We start from the raw sequence: 10,000 nt of genomic DNA, 5'->3' as shown, positions 1-10,000 counted from the left end.
TCCCGACTCCACGCGGCCACAGAGGCCGGCTGGGGCTCCCCCGCCCCCGAGGCCGGCCCCTGGCTGCCAGATCCCGGGCACGATTCAGGCAGCAGCAGCGGAAGCGAGCGATACCGACACGCCCGGCGGGGAGAAGGCCCTCGTCTCTCTCCCCGCCTTGCCACGGGAGCACCGGGACGTGCTAGAGGAGACAGCGACCCGCGGAAGCGGGGCGCGCCCCCGGCACGCCAGGACCTTAGAGCCGGGGCGGCTCGCTCGGCAGCGGGCGGGGGTACGGGCCACAAAGCCGCCCTTCTCAGGCTAGAGGTTTCATTTAGGGAGGAACCCTCGGGGACCCCACCCGGGCAGGTGAGGCCTCACGCGCGGCGCCGCTTTTAGCCCCTTTTAACTTTCGCGACGCCGCCGCCTCGCTCTCGGCTCGGCCAACCCCCGCCACACGCAGCTGCTCGCGGCCGGCACCCGCGGGTACCCGGAACCGAGGACGACACCGGCGCCTCACGCGTTTTAGGACACCTGAAAACTCACGGGGCCACGCAGCAGTCACAAAGCCGGTTGCGGTAGACCGGTCCCCGAACCCTGCCCCAGCGCCGGGGGGGAGGTGGAAAGGGGAGGATGCGGCAAGGCACGCGCCGGGCCGCTAACGCCACGGCTCCCCCCCGCTCGAGCCGCTCGGGGCTGGGGGAACGAGGACGACACCTCACACGCGACGGGAAGCGAAGTGGAAAGGAAGACCGCCCTTGCCCTGCCGGCCGGGGGCCCTTTCCGACGCGACCCGAAAGGCCTCATCGATCAACAAGGACAGAAGGAAAGGAAGCCAGCGGAGGCCCCACGGCCTCGCTCTTCTGGGACAGACACAGCCACGCGCACCCGCCACCGCCCTCGGGAGCAGCCAGCAGGCACGGGGCTCGGCGTGCGGGCAACACGCCGGAGGAGCAAACGGGGCGCCCTCCAGAGATGGGGGGGGGGGGGGGGGGCAAGCTGCACCGGGCCGCACCGGCTCACAGGGCACCTCTGCCTCCCCGAAATGTGGGCTTGCATTTTCCCTCAAGCTGCACCGAGTTACATCTCCATCACGGGGCGCCCCTCTGGAGCCAGGAGGAAGCCGTGCTGGGGCACCGGCTTGCCCTCCTCCCCCCATGCCGGGCTCCATAGCATACGAGTGGCCAGTCACCGCCGCTGGCTTTTCCCTTAGATGCCGTGCCCCCGCGGGCTGCGGCTTTGGCCATGGGGGGGAACCCCCGTGAAGAGGGTCCAGTGCTGGGAACTCTCTCTGCCCCTTACCGGGCTCTCTCTCGCCGTGCCTGGACGGGCTTGCTTTCCATTCTTGGTGGGACCGACGCCGGCACCACGTCTCCCCGGCTTTCTCTGCCCCCGTGCCCCACCGGGCAAACTTCGCTTCGGGGGTTCCACACTTCGGCAGTGGCCGGCGCCAGCCACTCGTCAACTTTTTTTCTTTTCCCCGCTTTCGTTGCCGAGCCCGGGCTGGGCTCCGGCTCACGGACGAGCGAAACCCATCCAACACCGCTGAGGGTGCGCCAGCGGCCGCTCCAAACCGCCGCGCCTTTGTTCGGCCCCGCGGGTCCCCTCTCTGACCCGGGCGAAAGCCACCGAGAAGCCAGACGGACCCCTGCCCAGCCGCCTGGCGGGTGGCTTGGAGCAGCCGCTCGGCAGCGCTGCCCTGGGAGTGCTCGGCGTCGCTTGTTCCCTCATATACGGAACTGGAGGGCCGTCAGCTCCGCGAGCGCACAACCAGCCGACCTCCGCCCAGCGGCAGGTCGCAGAAATCACGCCGGCTTGTACGATGACGTAGGCGGAGGCAGAGCGCAACAGCGACCCCTTGGCGACAAGCGCGATCTCCGCGGAGAGCACGTCTACTCGCCGAGGGAGAGCACGTCTACTCGCCGAGGGAGAGCACGTCTACTCGCCCAGGGAGAGCACGTCTACTCGCCCAGGGAGAGCACGTCTACTCGCCCAGGGAGAGCACGTCTACTCGACCAGGGAGAGCACGTCTACTCGCCCAGGGAGAGCACGTCTACTCGCCCAGGGAGAGCACGTCTACTCGCCCAGGGAGAGCACGTCTACCCGCCGAGGGAGAGCACGTCTACTCGCCGAGGGAGAGCACGTCTACTCGCCGAGGGAGAGCACGTCTACTCGCCGAGGGAGAGCACGTCTACTCGCCGAGGGAGAGCACGTCTACTCGCCGAGGGAGAGCACGTCTACTCGCCGAGGGAGAGCACGTCTACCTCCCGGCTGAGGGAGAGCACGGGGGGGGGGGGACAAAGACAGGCGGCAGCAGCTTCGGTGAACGTCACCCGGGAGGCGACCGGGGCTGTCCCGGGGCAGTCCCGGGAAGCCGGCGTCCGGCACAGGGAACCGTCAGCTGCCGGACCGGGGCGAATCCCCGCGGCCACGGCAGGGGTGGGGGCTCGAAGACAGCCGGCAGCCGCTTCGGTGAACGTCACCCGGGAGGAGACTGGGGCCCTCCCGGGACCGTCCCGGGAAGACGACGTTCGGCACGAGATCCCGGCCGCGGCCGGACCGGCTCGAAGCCCCGCGGCCCCGGCACGGGGGAGGCCCAAAGACTGGCGGCAGCCGCTTCGGTGAACGTCACCCGGCCGGCGACCGGGGCCGTCCCGGGGCCGTCCCGGGATGCCGGCTTCCGGCACGGGGTCCCGGCCGCGGCCGGAGCGGCTCGAATCCCCGCGGTCCCGGCAGCAGCCGGAGCCGCTCGCCGTTCGGGCTCCCGGCACCCTACGGATCCGCCGACTCGTTCGCGGGCGGCGGGGGGAGGCAGTGAAGGAGGTGCGGGCAGAAGCGGCAGCGGAGGCGGAGGGGGGGGGGGGGTGCTCGGAGACAGCCGTCAGCCGCTTCGGTGAACGTCACCCGGGAGGCGACCGGGACCGGCCCGGGGCAGTCCCGGGAAGCCGGCGTCCGGCACAGGGAACCGTCAGCTGCCGGACCGGGGCGAATCCCCGCGGCCACGGCAGGGGTGGGGGCTCGAAGACAGCCGGCAGCCGCTTCGGTGAACGTCACCCGGGAGGAGACTGGGGCCCTCCCGGGACCGTCCCGGGAAGACGACGTTCGGCACGAGATCCCGGCCGCGGCCGGACCGGCTCGAAGCCCCGCGGCCCCGGCACGGGGGAGGCCCAAAGACTGGCGGCAGCCGCTTCGCTGAACGTCACCCGGCCGGCGACCGGGGCCGTCCCGGGGCCGTCCCGGGATGCCGGCTTCCGGCACGGGGTCCCGGCCGCGGCCGGAGCGGCTCGAATCCCCGCGGTCCCGGCAGCAGCCGGAGCCGCTCGCCGTTCGGGCTCCCGGCACCCTACGGATCCGCCGACTCGTTCGCGGGCGGCGGGGGGAGGCAGTGAAGGAGGTGCGGGCAGAAGCGGCAGCGGAGGCGGAGGGGGGGGGGGGTGCTCGGAGACAGCCGTCAGCCGCTTCGGTGAACGTCACCCGGGAGGCGACCGGGACCGGCCCGGGAAGCCATCGTCCGGCCCCGGATCCCGGCCGCGGCCGGACCGGCTCGAATCCCCGCGGCCCCGGCACGGGGGAGGCCCAAAGACTGGCGGCAGCCGCTTCGCTGAACGTCACCCGGCCGGCGACCGGGGCCGTCCCGGGGCCGTCCCGGGATGCCGGCTTCCGGCACGGGGTCCCGGCCGCGGCCGGACCGGCTCGAATCCCCGCGGTCCCGGCAGCAGCCGGAGCCGCTCGCCATTCGGGCTCCCGGCACCCTACGGATCCGCCGACTCGTTCGCGGGCGGCGGGGGGAGGCAGTGAAGGAGGTGCGGGCAGAAGCGGCAGCGGAGGCGGAGGGGGGGGGGGCTCGAAGACAGCCGGCAGCCGCTTCGGTGAACGTCACCCGGCCGGCGACCGCGGCCGTTCCGGGGCCGTCCCGGGAAGCCTGCGACAGGCACGGGGTCCCGGCCTCGGCCGGACCCGCACTGGGTGCCGCCGCCTCGGGCTCTCGGGACGGTATGGATCCGCCGACTCGTTCGCCGGCAGCGGGGGGAGGCAGTGGAGGGGGTGCGGGGAGAAGCGGCAGCGGAGGCGGAGGCGGGGGGGGGGCTCGAAGACAGCCGGCAGCCGCTTCGGTGAACGTCACCCGGGAGGCGACCGGGACCGGCCCGGGAAGCCATCGTCCGGCCCGGGATCCCGGCCGCGGCCGGACCGGCTCGAATCCCCGCGGCCCCGGCACGGGGGAGGCCCAAAGACTGGCGGCAGCCGCTTCGCTGAACGTCACCCGGCCGGCGACCGGGGCCGTCCCGGGGCCGTCCCGGGATGCCGGCTTCCGGCACGGGGTCCCGGCCGCGGCCGGAGCGGCTCGAATCCCCGCGGTCCCGGCAGCAGCCGGAGCCGCTCGCCGTTCGGGCTCCCGGCACCCTACGGATCCGCCGACTCGTTCGCGGGCGGCGGGGGGAGGCAGTGAAGGAGGTGCGGGCAGAAGCGGCAGCGGAGGCGGAGGGGGGGGGGGCTCGAAGACAGCCGGCAGCCGCTTCGGTGAACGTCACCCGGCCGGCGACCGCGGCCGTTCCGGGGCCGTCCCGGGAAGCCTGCGACAGGCACGGGGTCCCGGCCTCGGCCGGACCCGCACTGGGTGCCGCCGCCTCGGGCTCTCGGGACGGTATGGATCCGCCGACTCGTTCGCCGGCAGCGGGGGGAGGCAGTGGAGGGGGTGCGGGGAGAAGCGGCAGCGGAGGCGGAGGCGGGGGGGGGGGCTCGAAGACAGCCGGCAGCCGCTTCGGTGAACGTCACCCGGGAGGCGACCGGGACCGGCCCGGGAAGCCATCGTCCGGCCCGGGATCCCGGCCGCGGCCGGACCGGCTCGAATCCCCGCGGCCCCGGCACGGGGGAGGCCCAAAGACTGGCGGCAGCCGCTTCGCTGAACGTCACCCGGCCGGCGACCGGGGCCGTCCCGGGGCCGTCCCGGGATGCCGGCTTCCGGCACGGGGGTCCCGGCCGCGGCCGGAGCGGCTCGAAGCCCCGCGGTCCCGGCAGCAGCCGGAGCCGCTCGCCGTTCGGGCTCCCGGCACCCTACGGATCCGGCGACTCGTTCGCCGGCGGCGGGGGGAGGCAGTGGAGGCGGTGCGGGGAGAAGCGGCAGCGGAGGCGGAGGGGGGGGCGGGGGGGGACGATAGTGGCGGGGGGCGGGGGGTGCTCGAAGGCAGCCGGCAGCCGGTTCGGTGAACATTCGCCGGGGCGGGGGGGCGACCTGTCCGTGCCCGGGGCAGCCCCGGGAAGCCGGCAGCCAGCACGGGGGTCCCGGCAGCACCTGTTCCCTGCCCTGGGACTTGCCGTGCCCGGCGGCCGGTTGCCGGGTGGGGGGAGCGATGAGAGGCGGGGCGCAGCGGCCGGGGGCAGCGCCGGGCGGCAGCGGGGGGCTGGGCGGGTGGGGGTAGGCGTCGAGTGGCAAGCCCTCGGCTGCAGCGAATGTTCGGCGGTGCGGGGGGGGGGGGGGGGACGGGACGACACGTTGGGGGCGCCGAGTCCGAGCCACCCCCGGCCCCAGGGGCGGCCGGAGGGGGGAGGCCGGTGCCTGGCCCTGGGAGCTGCTGGGCGCCGGATGGCCGAGGGTGCGTCAGAAGCCGCCCGAGCGGTCGAGCAGGTCCTCCAGAAAGGCCTAGGGTGGCTTCGAGGGCCCCGGGAGCAGTCGAGGGAGGCCTCCAGGCAGGTCTGGAGTGGATGGGAGGCCTTCCAAAGCAGACAAGGGAGGCTGCCAGCAGGGCCTAGGCTGGCACTGCAGCCTGTAAATGGTTGGGGGGGGGGCCTCTGGTGCGGCCTGGAGTCTCTGGGTGGCGTCCAGAGAGGTGCAAAAGATCCTCTGGTGCGGCCTGTGGTGGCTGAGAAGCCTGCAGAGCGTGCGGGGGAGGCTTCTGGTGCGGCCTGGGGTGGGTCGGAAGCCTGCAGAGCGTGCGGGAGAGGCTTCCGGTGCGGCCTGGGGTGGCTGAGAAGCCTGCAGAGCGTGCGGGGGAGGCTTCCGTTGGGGCCTGGGGTGGCTGAGAAGCCTGCAGAGCGTGCGGGAGAGGCTTCTGCTGCGGCCTGGGGTGGCTGAGAAGCCTGCAGAGCGTGCGGGAGAGGCTTCTGCTGCGGCCTGGGGTGGCTGAGAAGCCTGCAGAGCGTGCGGGAGAGGCTTCTGCTGCGGCCTGGGGTGGCTGAGAAGCCTGCAGGGCGTGCGGGAGAGGCTTCTGCTGCGGCCTGGGGTGGGTCGGAAGCCTGCAGAGCGTGCGGGGGAGGCTTCTGGTGCGGCCTGGGGTGGCTGAGAAGCCTGCAGAGCGTGCGGGAGAGGCTTCTGTTGGGGCCTGGGGTGGGTCGGAAGCCTGCAGAGCGTGCGGGACAGGCTTCTGTTGGGGCCTGGGGTGGCTGAGAAGCCTGCAGAGCGTGCGGGGGAGGCTTCCGGTGCGGCCTGGGGTGGCTGAGAAGCCTGCAGAGCGTGCGGGGGAGGCTTCTGGTGCGGCCTGGGGTGGCTGAGAAGCCTGCAGAGCGTGCGGGGGAGGCTTCTGCTGCGGCCTGGGGTGGGTCGGAAGCCTGCAGAGCGTGCGGGAGAGGCTTCTGTTGGGGCCTGGGGTGGCTGAGAAGCCTGCAGAGCGTGCGGGGGAGGCTTCTGCTGCGGCCTGGGGTGGGACGGAAGCCTGCAGAGCGTGCGGGAGAGGCTTCTGCTGCGGCCTGGGGTGGCTGAGAAGCCTGCAGAGCGTGCGGGAGAGGCTTCTGTTGGGGCCTGGGGTGGCTGAGAAGCCTGCAGAGCGTGCGGGGGAGGCTTCTGCTGCGGCCTGGGGTGGCTGAGAAGCCTGCAGAGCGTGCGGGAGAGGCTTCTGCTGCGGCCTGGGGTGGCTGAGAAGCCTGCAGAGCGTGCGGGAGAGGCTTCTGCTGCGGCCTGGGGTGGCTGAGAAGCCTGCAGAGCGTGCGGGAGAGGCTTCTGGTGCGGCCTGGGGTGGCTGAGTAGCCTGCAGAGCGTGCGGGGGAGGCTTCTGCTGCGGCCTGGGGTGGCTGAGAAGCCTGCAGGGCGTGCGGGAGAGGCTTCTGCTGCGGCCTGGGGTGGCTGAGAAGCCTGCAGAGCGTGCGGGAGAGGCTTCTGCTGCGGCCTGGGGTGGGTCGGAAGCCTGCAGAGCGTGCGGGGGAGGCTTCTGCTGCGGCCTGGGGTCTCTGGGTGGCCTCTAGAGAGGTGCAAAAGACCCTCTGGGTTGGGCTGGGGTGGCTCTTGGACCCCTGCCACACAGTGGAGAGCGGCCTCCGGCCCGCCACCTGTGTCCCTGTGTGCCTGAGTGCCTGTGTCCCTGTGTCCCTGTGTCCCTGAGTGCCTGAGTGCCTGAGTGCCTGTGTCCCTGTGTCCTTGTGTCCCTGTGTCCCTGTGTCCCTGTGTGCCTGAGTGCCTGTGTCCCTGTGTCCCTGTCTGTGTACCTGTGTGCGAGAGTGTCCGGCACGCCACCCAGCGGCGGCGGGCAAGCAGGTAGGCGGGTGGGCGGGCCGGCGAGGGCCAGTGTGAGTTTGGGGGGTGGGAGGGGAGGCGGCAGCTGGAAGCGTCAGAGGAGGGGGCGTGGCTCCGGCTGGCCCCGGGAGCAGGTTCCCGGGACCGGGACCGGCTGGACCCGGCGGGTGGTTGATCCCGGGGCGGGGGGCAGAGGCGGCGGGAAGCGGCAGCTGCGTGTGCGGCGGGGGGGGTGGAGGGCGAACCGCGGCGGGAAGCGGATGCTTCAGAGCAGGTTACGGGGGCGGGGACGGACGACACCACCTGTCCCCGCCCCGGGACGGGCTGGACCCGGCGCCCTGGACCCGGCGCCGTGTACCCGCCGCCGCCCCCGCCGCCGCCCCCCTCCGCCACCCCGGGACCCCGACGTTTTTTGGCGCCCGCGCCTTTTTTTGCTCCCCGCCTGCCCGCGCTGCCCCGGGCCCTCCCCCGGGGCGGGGTGGGAGGGAGGGACGGACGGACGGGTAGCCGGGGATCTCCGAGCGCGCGCCACCAGACCGAGGCGGGTCCCGGCGGCGGCGGCGGCGGCGGCGGCGGCGGCGGCGGCAGCAGCAAGCGACGGCGGGGGGGGGCAGGCTAGGGAGAGAGGGGGAGCGGCATGCGGTAGGGCTGGGGGGTTTGTTTCGGGGGGGAGGGGTGGGGGGGGGTGGCAGCGGTCAGCGAGAGCGGGGAGAGGGGGAGCGGCATGCGGTAGGGCTGGGGTGTTTTTGGGGTGGGGGCGTTGGGGGGATTAGCGGGCGGGCGGGCAGCCCAGCCAAGCGGCAAGCCGGGGGGCGGGCGAGGGCGGCTTTAGGGCCGGAGGAGCGGAGCGCAACCTCCCCCGTGCAGGCTCCAGCGTGGAGAGCAGCAAGTTTTTGGGGACGGGGGACGACGGACGGGAGGGGCAGCGGCGAGAGGCTAGCTGCGGCAAGGGGCACCGGCACGGCCGCCCTAACAGCGCCGCCTCGGTCGCAGGGGTTAGAGAGCAGCCGGGCAGCCCGGGAGGGAAGCGGCAGCCCGCGTCGCGATCCCCCCTCCAGGGGACAATGTGGGAAGGGGAAGCCGCGGCGGCTTTGGCGGGGGGTGCCCAGCTGCTAGCGGCTTCGGGGGGCAGTTAGCGGCGGCGGGGGGGGGGGGAGATGGGTCGCGGCAGCGGCAAGAGATAACGGCGGGCGGGGGGGCTCCGTGCAAAGCGGTAACGGGAGCCGGGGGGTGTGGGGAGCTGGGGGTGGCGGGCAGCGGCAAGAGGCAACGTCGGGGGGGGGGGGCTCCGCGCAAACCGGCAGCGGGGGGGGGGGGCGGGGGTAGCGGCAAGAGGCAACGGCGGGAAGGGGGGGCTCCGCGCAAACCGCTAACGGGAGCCGGGGGGTGTGGGGAGCTGGGGGTGGCAGCAGCGGCAAGAGGCAACGTCGGGAGGGGGGGCTCCGCGCAAACCGGTAACGGGGGCCGGGGGGTGTGGGGGGGGCGGGTGGCGGCCGCGGCAAGAGGCAACGGCAGGCGGGGGGGCTCCGCGCAAACCGGCAGCGGGGGGGGGCGGGGGTAGCGGCAAGAGGCAACGGCGGGAAGGGGGGGCTCCGCGCAAACCGGCAGCGGGGGGGGGGCGGGGGTAGCGGCAAGAGGCAACGGCGGGAAGGGGGGGGCTCCGCGCAAACCGGCAGCGGGGGGGGGGCGGGGGGTAGCGGCAAGAGGCAACGGCGGGAAGGGGGGGCTCCGCGCAAACCGGCAGCGGGGGGGGGGCGGGGGTAGCGGCAAGAGGCAACGTCGGGAGGGGGGGCTCCGCGCAAACCGGCAGCGGGGGGGGGGCGGGGGTAGCGGCAAGAGGCAACGTCGGGAAAGGGGGGCTCCGCGCAAACCGGCAGCGGGGGGGGGCGGGCGGGGGGTAGCGGCAAGAGGCAACGGCGGGAAGGGGGGGCTCCGCGCAAACCGGCAGCGGGGGGGGGGCGGGGGTAGCGGCAAGAGGCAACGTCGGGAGGGGGGGCTCCGCGCAAACCGGCAGCGGGGGGGGGGCGGGGGTAGCGGCAAGAGGCAACGTCGGGAGGGGGGGCTCCGCGCAAACCGGCAGCGGGGGGGGCGGGCGGGGGTAGCGGCAAGAGGCAACGGCGGGAAGGGGGGGCTCCGCGCAAACCGGCAGCGGGGGGGGCGGGCGGGGGGTAGCGGCAAGAGGCAACGGCGGGAAGGGGGGGCTCCGCGCAAACCGGCAGCGGGGGGGGGCGGGCGGGGGTAGCGGCAAGAGGCAACGGCGGGAAGGGGGGGCTCCGCGCAAACCGGCAGCGGGGGGGGCGGGCGGGGGTAGCGGCAAGAGGCAACGGCGGGAAGGGGGGGCTCCGCGCAAACCGGCAGCGGGGGGGGCGGGCGGGGGTAGCGGCAAGAGGCAACGTCGGGAGGGGGGGGCTCCGCGCAAACCGGTAACGGGGGCCGGGGGGTGTGGGGGGGGCGGTGGCGGCCGCGGCAAGAGGCAACGGCAGGCGGGGGGGCTCCGCGCAAACCGGCAGCGGGGGGGGGCGGGGGTAGCGGCAAGAGGCAACGTCGGGAGGGGGGGCTCCGCGCAAACCGGTAACGGGG

The sequence above is a fragment of the Melanerpes formicivorus genome, unplaced genomic scaffold (genome assembly GCF_026170545.1).
Source record: "Melanerpes formicivorus ecotype bairdi unplaced genomic scaffold, bMelFor1.0.p_v2 SCAF_593, whole genome shotgun sequence".
NCBI lineage: Eukaryota > Metazoa > Chordata > Aves > Piciformes > Picidae > Melanerpes > Melanerpes formicivorus.
This window is presented reverse-complemented; position numbering follows the sequence as displayed.